This window comes from Jaculus jaculus, chromosome 8 (genome assembly GCF_020740685.1).
Source record: "Jaculus jaculus isolate mJacJac1 chromosome 8, mJacJac1.mat.Y.cur, whole genome shotgun sequence".
Lineage (NCBI taxonomy): Eukaryota > Metazoa > Chordata > Mammalia > Rodentia > Dipodidae > Jaculus > Jaculus jaculus.
In genome coordinates this window covers 132,908,944-132,928,654 of record NC_059109.1, presented here as the reverse complement: position 1 = coordinate 132,928,654, position 19,711 = coordinate 132,908,944, and positions in this window count along the sequence as shown.

Genomic DNA, 19,711 nt, shown 5'->3' with positions numbered 1-19,711 from the left:
AGAAGTCAAGGAAACTGAAATTGAGGCCTAGAGTGGCGCCTTACTGAAGCCTGTCATGGCGTCAGTTTGGTCCCTTCAGACAAGTCCTGGCCTCCAGGTCTATCCCAATAGGCTTTGCGTTTTCCTCTCAGCTTTCCACTGTCCACACTTTCCATTTCTTCACTCATCTCTTCCGAGTGGCGTTCTCATGCTTGTGGTGACATCCGCTTCGTTGCTGTGCCGGTGTGGGAAGGTGGGTACTTTGAATAGATGCCTCACCCGCCCCCCCCAAAAAAAAGATTCAGGAATTTATTAAATTCTTGGATTTCCAGCCACCTGGCTGGAGGAGGTGTCACTGGGCGGATCTTAAGGTCTAGTCCTAAGGTATGGTGGTGGATTTGACATTCCAGAGTAAAGATCTGCAAAGTGCCTAGTTCCTCCTGGAGTTCCTGAAGTGTGGTATGGCTTTTTTTTCCCCTCTCTCTCCTTAAGAGAGGACAGCTTCTGCCATTATGGAACTTCCCCTGAATCAGTAAGTTTCAATAAATCCCTCCCTCTGTAACTGTGTCTGGCCTGGAAGCTGTCTACTACAGAGGGAATAGCTGTATTTTCACTAGTAACACCTTGAGACGGTGTATTATTGTCGTAGTTTTAATGAATGCCCCCCATGGATGTAGGAGTTTTATTCAAGCTCGTAACTTGGCGTCACAGTAGGCAGGTCTCAGAGTCCAACTTTAAGGTGCTGGAATGCCAGGGTAAAGATAGGCGAAGCGCCCGAGCTTGGCCTGGTTTCCAGGGCTGTGCTAGCCTGTGGTAGTGGTGGTTGCTTTTCTCCCTGCATGGATGTGATAAAGGGGGCCAGCTTCTTCTGGCATTATAAAACGTCCCCTGCATCTGGAAGCTTCAAATAAATTCCATTCCTCCCATAACCTGTGCTTGGTTTGGAATTACTAAAGCTGACCACTGCAGTTCCTCACTCATCCTTCGTCAGGGGCTCTCTGGTCAGGCTTTCAGGGTCTGTGAACTCGGAACCCCAGACTTTTATTCTCATGTCCCTGAGGAAGGGTGCTTGGAAGACGTAGTTGCAAGTAGAAAGTTGAGTCAGGCCCACGCTGGGCATCTGAAGCTCAGGGTGGCTAATACATGCCATCACTAATCACAGTGCTGTAAGCTGCAGGATGGTGCCCAGCGCTGCAGCCCTTGACCACAAAGGATGGTGCCCTGAGCTGCAGACTTTGGACCCGTCTCAAGAGGAAGAACCCACATCTGGCTCCAGTGGTCAGTGGGGCCCCTGGAATTGGAGGCATGCCGATTGGACCAAGGAGACACTTGAGACGCTGCACTGAGACGCAGGTACAATGCCCTCTCCTCACACAGCTTGTCCTCTGTCAACAGACACAACTGCACGGTGAGAATTCAGATTTCACAGTGTGCCGGAAGGGGTTGTTAGTGTAAATGTAACTAGTCACTACAGCAGGGGCATGTAACGAAGTCAGGCACGTGATGTGACACCCAGCATGAGACCTCCACAAGGAAGGCTCGAGGAAAGGAATGGAAAGTTGAGCTGGGCCTTTAATCCCAAAACCAGGGAGGCAGAGGTAGGAGGATTGCTGTAAATTCGAGGCCACTGTGAGACTACAGAGTGCATTCCAGGTCAGCCGAGGCTAAGATAAATACATAAATAAAATTAAAACAAAACTGGAAAGTTCAGAGGAGAACTCGGCGTTGAAGAGATAAGTCAGTCAGTATGATGCTTGTCTCGCAAGAATAAGGACCCAAGTTGGATACCCAGAAACCCTTTTTTTTTTTTTGTTTATTTTTATTTATTTATTTGAGAGCAACAGACAGAGAAAAAGACAAAGAGAGAGAGAGAGAAAATGGGTGCACCAGGGCCTCCAGCTACTGCAAACAAACTTCAGACGCGTGCACGCCCTTGTGCATCTGGCTAACGTGGGTCCTGGAGAATCGAGCCTCAAACCAGGGTCCTTAGGCTTCACAGGCAAGCACTTAACCGCTAAGCCATCTCTCCAGCCTCCCATTAAAAAAAAAAAATTAAATAGTTTCATTTATTAATTGCAAGCAGAGAAAGAGATAGACAGAATGAAAGAAAAAGGGAGGAGGGAGGGAGAAAAGAGAATGAATCAATGAATGAGTGAATGAGCATGCCAGTGCCTTCTACCACTGCACATGAACTCCAGACACATGTGCCACTTTTTGCATCTGGCCAAGTACATGCAGGTACTCAGGAATCAAACCTGGGACTTCAGACTTTACAAGCAAGCACCTGCAACCATTGAACCATCCAGCCACCAGAACCCATTACAAAAAAAAAAAAAAAAAGCCATAGATGGTGGCACATGCTTTTCATCCTAGTCCTAGGAAGGTGGAGACGGGCAGATCCTGGAGGCCCACCGGCCAGCCTGGCTAGCCTAATTAGTGAGCTCCAGGCCAATGAGATACCTTACCTCAGAAAAAATAAAAATAAAAGTAGGGGACAGAGAGAGGAAGAGCAGAGACACAGAGAGAGAATGGGCACACCAGGGTCTCCAGCCACTGCAAACTAACACCAGACGCACATGTCCCCCCTTTTTTCGGTATTTTAAAATATTTTGCTTATTTGTTTGCACATAGAGAGAAAAGAGAGACAGACACAAAGAAAGAATGGGTGCACCATGTTCTCTGCCCACTGCAAACCAACTCCAGATGCATGCGCCACTTGGCACTTCTGGCTTTACTTGGGCACTGGTGAATTGAACCCATATCATTAGGTTTTGCAGGCAAGCACTTTAATTGCTGAGCCATCACTCCAGCCCTGTTTGTTTTGTTTTTGAGGTAAGGTCTCACTGTAATCCAGGCTGACCTGAAACTCACTATATAGTCTCAGGGTGGCCTCAAACTCACAGTGATCCTCCTACCTCTGCCTCCCGAGTGCTGGCATTAAAGGCATGCCACCACGCCCGGCTTTCCCTTCCCTTCTTCACTGTATTCTTTTGTCCTAGGCCTTCATCTCATGAATACCACTTGCTCCCTCCTGCCTCAGGGCCTTTACCCTGGCTTTCCTGGTATCCTTGCTCTTTATTTTTTTATTGACCTGGCCACACCCTACTTACCTTCAAACAGGCCCATAGTCCATGTCACTCCATCAAGGAAGTGTGTATGGTCAGGATGCGCCCCACATCCGTATGTTGGAATCTAATGGTCGACATGATAGTGTCAAGAGGAGGGGCTGTGCTGGGGAGATGGCTCCGGGATTAACTTGCTTTCTGCACAAGCATGAGAACCTGAGTTTGGATCCCAGAGCCCTCGCAAAGCCGGGTACCATGACACTAATGTTCCTAATCCCAGTGTACCCGGGACCAGAAAAGGGTCAGAGGGAGGAGAATTGCCCAGAAGGTCATCAGCTAACTCTCCTGGCAGACTGGGCAGTGAATAACAAGAGACCCTGCCTCAAACAAGGTGGTTCAGTCAGCTCCGTGTCGCTGGGATGAACGGCCAAACCAGACACAGTTTATGGGAGGAAGGGATTTGTTTCAAGCATACAGATCCATGGGGTGTTCCATCAAATGGAACCACCAAGCAGCCAGCACCACAAGCACAGGCAGGGCTGAAAGCATCTCCGCGTGCCTTTGGATTGGAATTGGGATCCGCCCCACCGACACACCCCTCCTGTAGCTGGAGCCTGCCCGCCAGGGGCTGAAGCTGTACATTCAATTTGAATAGAAGACCTGAGTCTATGGGGACATTCAAGGTAAACAGACACCTGAAATTGCCCTCTGACCTCCACGTGCATGCCATGGCATGTGCACACACACACTCTCTCCCTTGAACACACACGCACGCACGCACAAAGAGGTGGGGCATTTGAGACGTGATTAAGTCTGAAGGCAGAGCCCTCGGGGATGGGTGAAGGCTATTGCAGAAGGCATGACAGGAGGGGTTCCTTCTCTTCCAGAGGGAGGACACGGTGCCCCTCCAAGAGATGGTGTAGCCAGGTTCCATGCGGATGGAAAGGGCAGGCCCACCTCTGAACACTCTGAACCTGGAAGCACCTTGTCCTTGGACTTCTCAGCCTCTCATTTCCTAAGCAAATTTCTGTTGCTTACCAATTACTTGCTCTTACATATTTCTTTTGGCATAGTGGCTCCAAACAACCAAGGCAGCTGCTTTTCTTAAACACCCCAAGCCTCTCAGCCACGCTGTCGCACTCCCTAGCACGTTTCCTTGGGAACCGTGTCCCTCCTCCAAGCCAGGAGCCCCAAGGAAGACAGGTCATACACGCGGCCTTCAGATCTGCATCATGGTACCGAAGGGAAAAGTAGGGCCTGACAAATACTAACTAACGAATAAATAAATAAATAAATATATGAGCACGTGAGTGGCCGTGTGCTGAAGGATTGAATCGTGGTGTAAGAGCAAGAGATCTACAATGAACTCATTCTGCTGCCAGGGACGAGTCTGTATCTGCGTTGGCTTCCTGTTAGGTCCGCTATGGCATGCCACCCACAAACGGAGATGCTGAGCTTCAGTCCCCTGAACGACCTTCTTGCACCAGCAGGTGGCGCTGTGGCCCCAAAATTTGGCTTTTTCATCTTCCTCTTGTGAGAAGGCTCATGAAGCCATCAGTTAACAGCAGAAAGACCACACAGTCAAGAAAACCGCACTGTGGAGGGCTTGAACACCATAGGAACCCATTTGTACTCTTTGATTCAGAACAGAGTGATAAAGGTTGGCAGGACAGAAGGAACCGTGGAAAAGTAGACCCCAGTTTTTAGAGAAACCGCACAATGAATAAAGTCAATTAAATGGTGTCAACACTGTGGGGCCTTGAAATGCTTTAGATATAATCCGTAAGAAACAAAAGGCAGAGTTTCACTTTGTTTAATCCACGGCCTAGAAGGAAGAAAGTATTGTGATTCACAAATACCCAGGGTGCACTGGTTCTCTCCTTGTTATGGCAAAATATCTGACAAAAGCAACTTAAGGAATTAAGGGTTTAATTTTTTTATTTTTAACTTTTTTTTGTTTGTTTGTTTGTTTTAATTTTTATTAACATTTTCCATGATTATAAAATATATCCCATGGTAATTCCCTCCCTCCCCACCCCCTATTTTTAACTTTTTTAAAATTATATATTTATTTGAGAGAGAGAATGGGCACACCAGGGTCTCCAACCACTGCAAACAAACCAGATGCATCTGCCTCCTTGTGCATCTGGCTTAAGTGGGTCCTGAAGAATTGAACCAGGATCCTTTGCAGGCAAACGCCTTAACCACTAAGCCATCTCTCCAGCCCTTAAGGGTTTGTTTTAACTCACTGTTTGAGGGGATACAATTCACCGTGGCCTGGAAAGCAGGTGGTGGCAGTGCGAGGTAGCTGGTCACATTGCATCTTCGGTCAGCAGAGAGAGAGAACACTGGCGCCCAGTTGGCTCTCTTCATTTTCATTCAGTCCTCCAGCCCAGACTATGGGTTGGCGCAGTTCACATGCAAGGTGGGTCTTCCCTCCTCATTTGAACCTTTCCAGCAACACCTCACACATGCACCCAAAGGCATGTATCCTAGGTGATTCTAAATCCAGTCAAGTTGACAGTGAGTTGATACCATAGATGGAATGGCTGAGGCAGGTAACTCACTCTGCTCCACGAACAGGGTCACAATTTAAGCTAGCATCCACCACACCCAGGGTCCTATGACACAATGTAGGGGAGTGACGTGGCGGGAAAGGGGGAGAGAAGAGGAAGAGAGGGGGTGGCGAGAGGAGGAGGAGGAGAAGATGATGGAATAAAAGCAACTTAGTTTAGGGATTCTCAGGCTTTGCACTATTGGCAAGTTAGAGGAAATAAAGGATGAACCAAGAATTTATCCCTACCAGAAGAATACTATAAATGTGGCATGTTTTCCAGATTATATTTAAAGTAGCAGATAAATGTTCAGCATTCATTACACACACACACACACACACACACACACACACACAGAGCAATTCCAAACAACTAAGACAGCTGCTTTTCTTAAACACTCCCAATCCCTTAGCAACTCTACCGCACTCCCTGACACATGTCCTTGGGAACTCTGTCCCCTCCTCCAAGCCAGGAGCCCCAAGGGAGATAGGTCATGCACGCTGCCTTCATCATGGTATCGTGGTACCAATGGGAAAGTAGTGTTCGACAATGGCATATTTTTCAGTTGTTCCTGTATCCAGTGATCACACAAATACACTGGCTTCCAAAGCAGAGTGAAGTCCATTCCCGGGTAAAGAGGTGACCGTCAGCCACACTGACAGCTCACATCTTCCTACAGGCAAAGTTCTGTTTGGTGGAAGGTAGTTCTTCCTGTGAGCTTGTATAATGATGCTGACCCCATATTTGGTCAGATTGCACCGGGGCATGAACAGGGCCTGGCTACGATGAGTTTCATTCACCTAAAAAGATGATGACCAGCAGAGGCATGAACAGATTGTTGTAGGACGTGCAAGCTGTGGGAGCTCTGCTCAGTATTTGTGATTAGCTATTTGCAGAGCTGAGGAAAACCTGTTTTAAAAGGATATGGGGAGGAGAGACCATCCCTAAGTTTTCCCTAGAATTAAGAAAAGGCTTCAATTTTTAAAACTTTTTTTAAAGTTTTATTTATTTATTTGAGAGAGAGATATAGAGAGAGAGAATGGGTGCGCCAGGGCTTCCACCTACTGCAAATGAACTCCAGACACATGTACCACCTTGTTCATCTGGCTTATGTGGGTCCTGAGGAATCGAACCAAGGTCTTTTGGCTTTGCAAGCAAGCACCTTAACCACTAAGCCATCTTTTCAGCCCCAAAACTATATATTTAAATTATTTATTTGAGAGAGAAGCAGGTTGAGAAAGAGAGAATGTGTGTCCCAGAGCCTCTAGCCACTAGCCACTGCAAACAAACTTCAGACACAAGTGCTGCCTTGGGCATCTGGCTTTATCTGGGTACCAGGGAATCAAAACTGGGTCCTTAGACTTTGCAGGCAAGTGACTTAAGCGCTAAGCTATCTCTCCAATCCCAAAAGGCTCCATCTTTATTAAGTACTTAACATGCATTAGGATCTTATGTTTGCAAACACATTCAGTCCAAACTACAAGTATGGTATCCATTTCAGAGAGTGGGAAATGCAGACCCAGGACAACTGGATAACTTTCCCTTGTGCCTGATGGAACTATGATGTAATAAAATATGATGTGAGTTCTGGTTACCCTCAATGACATTGTTATTTTCCCACTGTTTTAAGGAAACAGTGAGTGTTACACTTTTCGAAACGATTCCTTCCCATTTACTCTATAGCTTTGTTCAAATACACTTTAGCACTAACCAAGTAATTAAGATATATGGTGATGTTTAGAAAATAGTTTTATCACCAGGCATGGTGGTGCATGTCTTTAATTCCAGCACTCTGAAGGCAAAGGTTGTAGGATCACCCGAGTTTGAGGCCACCCTGAAAATATAGAGTGAATTCCAGCTCTGCCTGTGCTAGGGTGACATCTTACCTTGAAAAAAAAAAAATAGTCTTATCTGGTTTTTATTTACATCATTTGTCAAAATATATAGACTGATAAAACAATGAATGAAAAATTCCCCTATAGAATTTTAAGACCCCATTCCAAAGAAGGGAATTATATGAAAAAAATGATAAGGAATCCATTTATATGGTTCACTGATTTGCATAGTAGATTTAATATCCAGTGTTTGGTTTTTTGAGGCAGGGTCTCACTCTAGCCCAGGCTGTCCTGGAATTCACTCTGTATTCTCAGGCTGGCCTCGAACTCACAGTGATCCTCCTACCTCAGCGTCCCGAGTGCTGGGATTAAAGGCGTGCGCCACCACGCCTGGCTAATGTCCAATTTTAACTCACTGTTACAGGTTTTGTTTTATATGTTGCTCTGCCCATGAGGGTGGGATGCAAAGTGTACGCCTCCGGTTTTGAGTTTACGTTTCTAGTGACAGGATTACTCCTGCTGAATACTGATCATCTCCTAACATCCAGGCCCCTCTCTTCTGTCTGAGGTCTTGCTTTCCACCTGGGAATCTCTCCCCTCTTTTCTGCCCAGTTCATCCATGTGGCCTGGACAGGCCCTAGCACTGCCTAGAAGCAGAGCCCAAGGGCAGCTTCAGCCAATCAGAAAACTGTGGCCACGTAATTGATCAGAAAAAAGCACATGACCAAATCAAAGCCAGTTAACCCAAGACCCTTGATTAGTGCTGGCTGAAAGACCTCCCTTCCTACTGGCTGTGCAGTTGTCAGAATGAAAGCTCTGGAACATGGATCAAGTCATGTAATGAATGAATTCATTTGGAAAATGAGCAATACAGAAGGAAAACTGAAGAATGGACAGACAGACAGCATGTGTTCACCCACAGCCATCAGCCAATGGTTGACCTCGGGCATTAACTCCCTGTTGGTCTTGCATAGATGGCTGCGGAGCTACCTGTAGGCTGTTCAGCTGAGGAAAGTCACTTGGGCACAGGTGTTGGTCAGCCAAACAGATGGAGCATCAAGATAGGAGGACAGGGCTAGAGAGATGGCTTAGCAGTTAGGGCACATGCCTGCGAAGCCTAATGACCCAGGTTTGATTCCCCAGGACCCACATAAGCCAAATGCACAAGGTGGTACATGAATGAGTCTGGAGTTCCTCTGCAGTGGCTGAAGGCCCTGGCATGCCCATTCTTTATCTGCCCCTTCAATTAATTAATTAAATAAATAAAATAGTTTTTAAAAAAGGAAGGAGGACAGAAGATGAGATGTTGAGCATGTCCAGCATTACCATCATCTGTCATTTCTGATGAGAGCGGGGAGCCCAGCTATAGCTTCAATATTGACATCTCACACACTGCCAAAACCACATCTCCTTTTAGTCCTTTTGTGTGTGCACAGTATGTGTGATGTACTGTGTGTGTGTGTGTGTGTGTGTGTGTGTGTGTGTGTGTGTGCGTGTGCGTGCGCTGATGCAACACCACACTTGTGGCACACTTGTGGCAGGCAGAAGTGAACACTGAGGGGCCCCCTCCGTCACGCACCTGGTTTTGCCTTGGGGTGGAGTCTCTGAATGATTCCAGAGCTTGTTTGGGACTTCCAGCAATTCTCCAGCCTGAGCTCCCCACAGGACTGGGGTTACAGAGGTATGCAGCCCTGTCTATCTATTTCCAGCTATTTTTGTCGGTTGAGCAGATTTGCACTTGGGTGGTCTCAGGCTTCATGCTTACACAGGAAGTGCACTTAACTCCTGAGCCATCTTTTCAGCTTCTTACAGGCCCTTCCTGAGGAATCTCCTGGAGGAATGTCTTAGTGTTCTGTTATACAGCTGAGTCAGACCAGTTACATGGGCAGGGAGACGGTTCCCCTCAAATAAGCAGTCTTCTCCCACTGTCATTCCTCACTAGTCACTGGGAGAGAAGAGATGGGGGTCTTTGAGATATTGAGACTCGTTTTTAGCTATTTTTCATGTAACGAGTTCCCTATGGCCCTGGAAGAATCAGTGATCCCATCTGGCGCAGTGGGGTTGGGGGCGAGGGGATGATGGAATCTGGCTACGCTGAAGGATGTCAGGCAAACTTACTTCCTCCAGGAAGCTGATGAGTTTCCACAGGGTAGTTTCCTATGGGACAGTCAGGTGTAATTCTAACCATCAGCTGCTGGCTTATGGTGTGCCTTGGAACATAACTGCCAAGTCAGCTGCGATTTGATGGCATTCCCAGTTCATCAAAGTCCTTACCACATCCTGCAGCCTCTCCCCCAACCCAGGCGCCTGGCACAGCCACACTCTCTGCAGAGTCCCTGGAGATATCCGAGTTGGAGGCTGATGACCTGCATGCTAGTTGCAGGTGAAAATGCATTAATACATCACACGTGTACAGAGAATCTCTCTCAGTGGTCTTTTACTAGCCAGCCGTGCACCTAGATCTGCCGACCAGGACAAGTCCCAGTGGATGCTCTGAAGTGGGTGGTGAAGGGTGGGCATTGCCATGGCATGCATGCAGGGCCCAGGTCAGTGAAGGACTCACCAGGTTCTCGGGCACACCTCCTGTGTCGCCAACGTGGGCAACACGGCAGCCATGTGTACTATCACCTGGGTCACCTCCATGAATTGCTTGGATAATCTCACCCATAGAAACTTAAATTTTCCTTTGGAGAGAGATGGTTTCAGTACATTAATGGTTAAAATTCTGCAGCTCAAGTGCTCAGTGGTATAGCGTTTGCCTAGCAAGCATCACACCCTGGGTTCAGTTCCCTGCACTTCAAAGTAAATAATATGAGATAAAAGCATATGGGCTTTCCTCAGAAGATCTTAATTCTGAAAAAAAAAAAAAAAAGCCACCCTCCTGTGCTGGAAATGGCATGAAGTGATACTACTTAAATGGAAAGAAAGAAAAAAAAAAGAATGTGTTTTAAAGAGTGCATCAAACCTCCGCACATCTCAGATTCATACCCTCAAACCACAAACAGCAACGACACTATTCCAAGTAAAAGGAATCAGTTACCCATGGCTTCCAAGTTCCCTAGGGCAGGACAGAACAATGGACATGCAGCTGAGTTCATCTTCAAAAAAAAGATGGCTGTGGGTCACGATCACCCCTCACCTCCACTTTCGTGACATGACAGTCTGTGATTAACGTGCTGTGTCCTCTGAATGAAGCATTCTCTCCTGGAAGGAGGCTCACAGGACTCCAGGAAGCTAACGAAACTTACGTCAGGAAGGTCCTGAAATTTACACAATTCATAGGGACCCTCATTCAGGACCTACAAGTGGTAACAGTGCTGGAGAGGAGACTGCAAGTGGGGTGAGCTCTAGCGTGGCCGGTGTGCTGAGCTTGGCACACGCTGGGCTGGATGTGCTGGTGCTAGAGCTGGCTGTGAGTCACCCGCGCTCCCGTAAGCTGCTCCTCTCCCATACGCCTGTGAGGGAGCCCAGTGAACACACTGGCTCACAAAGCTGGACTTGGGTAGAATAGTTTCTTTGGTCTGTCTTCAGTGTCCTACCTAGGGTGAAGATAGGTGTTCCCAGGAGCAATCACACAACAATATTATACTTCCAAAAAAAAAAAAACCTTTTTAAAGCAATTCCACTAGTTAGCTATGATTGCAGGTGATTTTTACTGTTTATTGTAAGGTTTTTTTTTGTTTTTTAATAGTCCTCACTGTCAGGGAGGAGCTGAAGAGGCCTGGATTCTGTCTCCAGATTCTATGTAAACCTTCCCGGGAAATTATGCTCATATCAGAAGCAATTGATAATACAAATGTCGTCCACCCGGTGTTCTAGAAGGGTGTCACCTTCCTCAACTCACAAACCGAGATGGCCTGATTCTATTGAGAAAAATGAAACAGGCCGTTTCAACAGCTTGTGAGTTACCTAGGGCAAGACCATGGGAATTCATGAGAACACGTGAAAAAAAAAAAAATGCTTATTCACCACAAATTTACCTCCATGTACTCTGTGTGTTGTGGCTTTCTAAGAAGTTTGGAGGGGACTTGTGGGAGGCCATGTCCGCAGGTCTTTCTGTCCCTCAGCACAGCCTGTGTGCAGCGCCACTTACTCTGAAGGGAGAGAGAACTGTGTAAATGGTCTTTGTCGCAAATGCACGTTCCCAAGAGAGACATCTAAACATTAGCTTCAGCAGCCTGGGCACCACAGAAACACCTAAGAAGTCTGGTTAATCTGACTGGAGGCCTGGGGATGTGGCCCAACTATTAGAGCACTTGCCTAGCATGAGCAGGGCTCTGGTTGTGATCCCCAAGTCCATATAAAGCAGCCACACTGGCATGTGCCCACACCGGCAGAGGTGGAGGCAGGGGCATCAGAAATCCAAGCTCATCCTTGGTTACCTAATGAGTTCTGGGCCACACGGTTCCACAGAGCTCACAGCCGACACAAGTGTCCCCTTGAATGTGCCCCACCTGTCTGGCAGTGGGTTCCAGCAGAGGGCCGGCGACTCAGAGGTTTGCTTTGTGTTCAAAGTGGTTCAAGTTTGTTTCAGTCTCCTTCCTGCAAAGACCCCAACTGAAACGTCAGGCTCCAAGACATTTAAATACTTAAAAGGAGAGGTTTAAATAAATAAATAAATAATTTTAAGGGCTGGAGAGATGGTTTAGCAGTTAGGGCACTTGCCTACAAAGCCAAAGGACCCAGGTTTGACTCCCCAGGACTCACATAAAGCCAGATGTACAAGGTGGCACATGTGTCTGAAGAGGCCCTGACATGCCCATTCTCTCTCCCTCTCCCTCTTTCTCTCTCTCTCTCAAACAAAGAAAATATTTAAAAGGAGAGGTTTAAAAATGTTACGTACGAGCTTCAATGTGATGTTTATTAAAACCGGGCAAGCATATGTGGGGCAAATGATTGGTGTGGAATACCGTGTGACTGGCTTGGGGTCTCAGAGCCCTCAGAGGGGGTCATGATAGTGCTGCGTCCAGTAGCCTGGAGCAGCGAGGCATGACGGTAACAAGAGCTCGTGTTTCCCACCGAGAAGCTTGCCTCGCTCATCCTATGACCCAGTGCTGGGATGATGTTTGACGCACTGCACGTGCTGCATCGTCACTTATCAAGCAGTTCCTCCAAAGAATTTGATTCCAACCAGATAGAGCAAAGGCAATCAAGAATTTATTATTTTTCAGTGGAATATTCCATCACTCTAGTAGTCTGTGAGTGTTCTCATCAACACAAGATTCTGAATTATCCTAGCTGACTAGGATGGGACGTGGAGCAGGGTCCTTCTCGGAGAAGCAGATTCGTCATTGGATGCTGCTCAAGAATCAGAATGGAATTGTGGAGGAAAGCCACGCCTGGCGTCTAGACGGCGGCCTGGGGAGACGCTCAGTGGGTAAGGCGCTCGCCACCCAAGCCTGAGGGCCTGAGTGCCGATCCCCAGAGCCACATAAAAGCCGGGCATGGTCTACATCTGTGGTCACAGCGTCCCTGTGGAGAGCTGGGAAGCGGGCACGGGAGAGTCCCTGGTAACCTGCAAGACAGCTGGGCATACCCAGTGGCGAGCCAGAGTCTGTGCTCAAGCGAGGTGAAGGAGGACCGACACCGGAGGTTACCTTCTCACCTCCGCACACATGCCCGTACACACACACACACATATGTACACACACAGACACACACATACATACATACACACACAAACACGCACAGACACACACATACATACACACAGAGACACACACATATGTACATATGCACACATACATACACACACATACACGCAGACACATACATACACAAACACACACATATACACAGAGACACCAACTAAAAGAAAATTCCATTATGAAAAGATTTGGGTATTTCTACTACACACCTTCAGAGTACTCTGCAAATGAATGGGGGTTTTTTGTTTTGTTTTGTTTTAGCACAAAGGGACGCCTCAGGAGTGTGCTTGGTTTGAACTTGTTCCCTTGGTCCCCCGTGTGATCGTTGACCAAACCCAACAGCTGTCTGCACTACTGTTCGAGTTTTCTGGAGGTAGTCTCCACCTGTTCCTCTAGTGACAATCCACCATGCAGGTGTGTGCCTGCTGGCTCACAAGGAAGCTCTGGGAAAGTACAGCCTGAGTGTAGTCATGCCCACCACGTCAGCCTCAGCCTCTGGGATGGTCAAGGCCAGCTCCGGACACACAGGGCAAGACAAACTGTATTTGGGTCCAAAAGGAATTGGCAGTAATCCTCCCATCGTGGAATTTCCCTGAATTTCATCGTGATGGATTGGGTGAGGTGACTTCATGCAAGGAAGGCTAGAAAAGCTATCTGTGTGGTGGTGTAACTGTGAATTTCAGCCACGAGGCATGTATAGTGCCAATAGAATGCTTGAAAACCTCTGTGTGGAGGCAGGAGAAGCAGGGGTTCAAGGCCATCCTCACCTGCATACTGTGCTCAATGTCTAGCTCTTGCATAAGTTTCTAGAAAATCATAATTTGCATTAACAGTAAAGTGATTTGTTAGCATGCGTGTGCACACTACGTTTTTCCTGTCATTCAAATGTTCTCCCCGTGCAGCTGTCATGGAGGATGTGAGACACCCCTTTGCTCATACCTGGAGTAAAACTTCAACTTTCCAGCGTGACTGAATTCTGTGTAGAGATCAATCAAGTGCCCAGGCCAAGTGAGTCTTTGTGAAGATAATGCTGTGATTCCCTTGATACTGAAGTCTTCATCCCAAGCCTTCCTGAGACATGGGTCTAGTATCCTTCAGTTTTGCCAAGGAGGAAGCTAGGCTCACGGAGGTTAACTAAGTCCCCTAAGGTCACACAGCTAGTGAGGACTGGAGCCATGGTTTCAACCTAAGGTGTTGAGACCCAAACCACTGCTCTGTCACCTACGGCCTCCATGTGGTGCCCAAATAAAGCTCCCCAGCATGTAGCAACTACTTCCTCAGAAAACAAAGGGTACATTGACACTGATCTTTCTATTTTTCACTGGGGAATGAGGAAAAAAAATCAATAATCAATTGCCCATTATTGACTTGTTGGGTGCTGGCCAATACAGACTGCACTGCGTCATTTGTTATGGAACAGACAAAAAACAAGGAGACAATTTGAAAAACAAGTCTAACGATTTCAAGGAGGTTTCACTAACTGGGCGGAGAACCACATGAGGAGTGTCACAGTGGTTACAGCCTCAGTCCCCATAGTTCTGAAACCTATTGGCAGTATGATTTATGCCAAGCATTTGGCCCATTACCTTCAGGGAAAAACAAAACCAGCAGACTGGGTACTGCCTTGAGAAGCAGTCACCAAGGCTTAGAGAGATGGGATATAGGCACTGGTGTATCAGCCGCTAAGTGGCTGAGATGAGCTCTAACCAGGGTCTCTTTGCTGGTCTTGAGCTGAACACAATCATACATTTTCCTAAATCAAAATGACTATACTCCCAACAGGCAGGAGGTTTACGAGTTCAAGGCCTGCCTGAGCTATAGAAAGAGTCCAAGACCTGCTTGGGCAACTTTGAGATCCTGTCTTAAAATACATTTTTCGGGGGGATGTAGCTCAGAGGCAGGACACTTCCGTGTCACTCACAAAGACCCTAAATTCAATCTCCAACATCATGAAAAACCAATTCACAACTACTCAGCTGAGCATAAGTGTAATGTTTCAAACACAGACGTCACCTGCCCTCGGAGCAGCCTGAACACACGGAGGGATGCCATGGAGGAGGGTTGCAAGGCAAGTCTCGGGCGGTGGCTTTGCGGACTCTGTGTCGCCCTCATGGCAGACAGGTGAAATTGGCTGCCATTGCCAGTCCTGTTTCCGTGACATTTGAGTGTTACTGTGAGGCCACTTCTGACACTCTCCATTCAAAGGGTGGAAAGTCGGCCCTCTGAGTTTCCATAATTAGAAAAAAGACCTTGGGCAGGGTCGTGGCCTAGTTTGGCGAAGTGCTGGCTGCCCGCACAGGACCTCAGCGCAGACCCCAGAAGTCACAAAGGCCGGGCACGTGCCCAGCATCCCAGTGCCTAGTGAGAGGCCTTGTCTCGTTAAAGTACGGTGGGGGGTGATGGAGGAAGACACCCAGTGTTGATCTCGGGCCTCCACACACACACACACACACGTGCATCCACACACCTGTGAACACACAAATACACACACAAGTGTCTGCACATACATGCAGTTGTGCACATGTACCCAGGCACACGTACCATGTGTACACACACATTCAAGAAAGGAGAAAAAGCAGATGTCAACTTCTCGTCCCATTTCAGCCACACTATGAGGCATGAATCCCATCCACGTATGTCACAGGGTTTTTGTATTTCCCAGCATGGAGGAACCAGCCTTGATCCTCCCACAGCCTCCAGATCACCCTCCACTGCACACGCACACGCACACACACAATGTCATGTGTGGCTGCACAGAAGGGTTAATTAACTTCCAGAGGACTTGGTAATGCTTCCAGAATAAGACAGGAGGCTGGGTGGGCCAGTCTCAGGAGTGGCTGTGGACATTTCAGAGAAGCCACTTCTAGAACTTTCCTTAGGAATGTCTAGCAGGAGGCCTGTGTGGATGAGTCAAGAGAGGGGTGATGCAGGGTAAGTCGCTGAGACTTCTCTCAATAGTCCTTTTGGATTTCTGAACCCCAGTGAGGAGAGCTGAGTGCTGTGGTCAGTGAACTTCAAGTGGACTGTGGACTTCCTGTGCAGTTCAGCACAGAAGTGACAATAAATAAACTTCCCTGAAATGGGGATTTATTTTTGCGTGTGTGCAGTGTGTGTGTGGGGGGGTGGCATAATGCACATGAATGTGACGGCGTGGTGTCCCTTTCACCAGGGGTGAGAGGAGAATGTCAGGTGTCCCCTTCAATTACTCACCTGCCTGATTTTCCTTGAAGCACTTTCTTACTGACTCCAAAGCTTGCCATTTTGGGGTATCCCCAGTGCTTCTTTACAGGCATGAGTGACCTCACCCAGATGTTCATATGGATGTTGGGAATCAAACTGGAGCAGGCTTAGGCACCCTCAGACCTTCATGCTTGTGCAGAAAGTGTATTTAGCCACTGAGCTCCCCCCCTTTTTTTAGCCCTGAATTAAAAAATAAATAAAAAGCGTGTGCACACATGACCCAGGACAACCTTGGGTGTCAGGCACCACTCATCTGTATTTCTGAGATGGGGTCACTGGCATGAAACTCCACAAATGCCAGGATAAGCTGGTTTGCCAGCAGTCCCCAGGAATCCACCTCCCCGGCGCTGAGATCACAAGCCCACGCCACTGTGCCCGCTGTGATTTGCATGGGTTCTAGAACTCAGCTTCTCATGCTTGCAGGGCAAGCACGTGGTTCACTAAGCCTTCTCCTCAGCCCAGGACTTTTCTCTCTTTCTTTCTTTAAACACACGCACACACACACACATTTTTGTTGTTGTTGTTCATTTATTTGCAAGCAGAGAGAGATGGAAGAGAGCCAGAGAATGGGTGCATTAGGGCCTCCAGTCATGACAAATGGACTCAGATGCTTGTGCCACTTTGTGCATCTGGCTTTATATGGGTATTGGGGAATAGAACTCAGCTCCTCGGGGTTTCCAGGCAAGGCCCTTAACTGCTGAACCATCTCTCCAGCGCTAGGAATTTTCTTATTGGCTCCTACATACGCCACTCACGAGTGCCTGCACTGCTACGTATTGATCTCAAGTATGTGCAGCAGCTGGGCACGGCACCTTCAGGGAACGCTGCCCAGTCTGAACTCTGGCCCCGGCTTGAACACACTTGCAGAGGAAGAAGGGAGAGAGAATAAGGCAGGCCGCTGCTCACTGCAAGTAGCAATGCAAGCACCATGAACTGGTCTTCACTGCGTCCAGATGTAGTCAGACACAGGCAAAAGGGCCTGCTCTTGGGGGTTTACTTTTCCACCACCATCAACACATACACACACACACACACACACACACACACATTCCCATCACGCTGCCACGACTGCATCTCCCTTCTCTTGGAGATGTTCCCTTAGGAAATATTTCCAACTTCCTGAGGTTCCTTTGGACACGTAAAGGCAAAGGGGATAACAGGAGGTAGTGCCAGGCACAGTGTCCTGCGCCCATGACCCCAGCACAGCATGCCTGGGGGTTGGAGACTGGCCTGTCTTTAAGAACCAGCTAAGAGCTGGAGCGACGGCTTAGCAGTGAAGGCCCTTGCCTTGGAAGCCTAACGACCCAGGTTTGATTCCTCAGTACCCTCGTAAGGCAGAGGCACAAGGTGGAACATGTGCCTGGAGTTCATTTGCAATGGCTGGAAGCCCTGATGTGCCCATTCTCTCTCTCTATCTGCCTCTCCCCCCTCTATCTCAAACAAATAAATGAAATATTTAAAAAAACAATAAAAGTAAAAGTAACTTGGTGTGCATGGGTATCTATGTTAAAGAGTTGGACTGGAATCAGAAAATACTGGGTGTGAACCCCATTGGGGTCATTAATAAAGTCTGTGACATTGGACAAACCCTAAGCATTGGAAGACTTTTGTATCTATCTTTGGTTTGTGTGTGTGTGTGTTTTACACTGGACTGAGGTGAAATTTAAATGGGAAAGTCGATACAAAATGTCCATCCCAGTACCCATGTTGTCTTAAGCCCGAGAAACTTTTCATTTGTGTAATATAATCCATGGTGCTTGCATGTACTGTATGACCTATAGCACATTACATATTACATGATGTGTACAACATACAAACAGACTGTAAGCCTATAGCATAGGTCATGTACTACATTATGCATACTTAAATGGATCTAATGCAACATATATAAATTATTGCATACATAGCTATCACTTTAAATATCATTAACGTCAGAGGACAAATCTAAAATGATGGTTGTTCAAGCTCACGCTGGACTGCAAAAGAATTTCCAGGGCTGGGGAGATAGTTCCATGGCTGAGGACGCTTGCTCCGTAGGTCCGATGACTGGTGTTCGAACCAGACACGGCTGTGCCTGGATCTGTGACCTGCCACCAACGGCAACGGAAGGCGGAGCCGGAGGAACTCGAAGCTCTGGTGGCAGCTAGTCCGGCCCTTGCAAGGGAAAACAAGGGAACGCTTGTCCCAGACAAGGTGGAAGGTGAGGACTAGCATCTTCTGACTCCATATGCACACATGGAGAAGTAATTTAAAAAAAAAAAAAAAAAGAGGTTTTCTGGAAACAAACCAGATGTTTGCAGGAGACTTAATAGGAAAAGATCTGCAGTCCCAGGTCAAGGTGACCATAAGTCAGGTGACTGGGCAGCATGAGAGGAAGCAGAAGTTCCTCACCTCCTCACCTCTCTGGCTGTTGGTAGCTTTGTGTTGCATCAGCAGGAAACAATATGAGCCTCTTTCAGGCAATCAGTAAAGCAGGCCAGTTTCCTTTCTGGAAATTAGGAAAGTGACTTCTTCTCTTGCCAGCCATATAAACACAGAGTTGTGTGTGTATGTGTCTGTCTGTCTGTCTGTCGTGAACACACCTGGGCCTGCCTAGGGGAGCCTTTGCAGAATGTCATGGGGACATTTGGAGGCTTGCTTGAAGGCATGGACCTGTCTGATCTGTGCAGGGCAGTGGGTGTTCATGAGGATAAAAAGGCTAGGAACTTGGGTGGTTAGGGGTGGTGTACACCAAAGGAATTGAAGCCTGCAGTTGCAAGCCATGCCCTCCAGTGCATTTTCCAACCACCTTAAGAAGCCACTTAAAGCAGCCATTATTTTATTTTTTAAAAGTGTGACAGGATCTCTCTTGCTTGGCAGCTTCACGGACTAGACTAGCTACCTCCGAGCTTCGGGATTCTCCTGGCTTGGCACCCACAGCAGTGGGTGCATTGGCATCACTTGTGCCACTTTGCACCTGACTCTCCACAAATGCTGGGGCTTATCAGACTTGGGTTGCCAAGCTTGAAAGCAAGCCCCATTCACCACTCGCTCAGCTCCTACTGATTTTTGTTGTTGTTTGTTTATTTTTTTGTTTGATTTTCAAGGAATGGTCTCACTGTAGCCCACGCTGACCTGGAACTCTGTCGTCGCAGGCTGGCCTCGAACTGACAGCAATCCTCTTACCTCTGCCTCCTGAAAAAGGCTGGGATTAAAGGTGTGCACCCCCACACCGGGTCCCAGCTCCTATTCTATATGAATGTTGACTGTGGACAAACACGGAGACAGAGGCTGAACGCGCACTGATTCGCTCCATCCCCACAAGAGCCCACCATACAGCAGTCTTTCTTAACTTAAGACCAGAAGGTGAAATCTTCCATGCATGTAGGTAAACCTCAACTCCTTCGCTC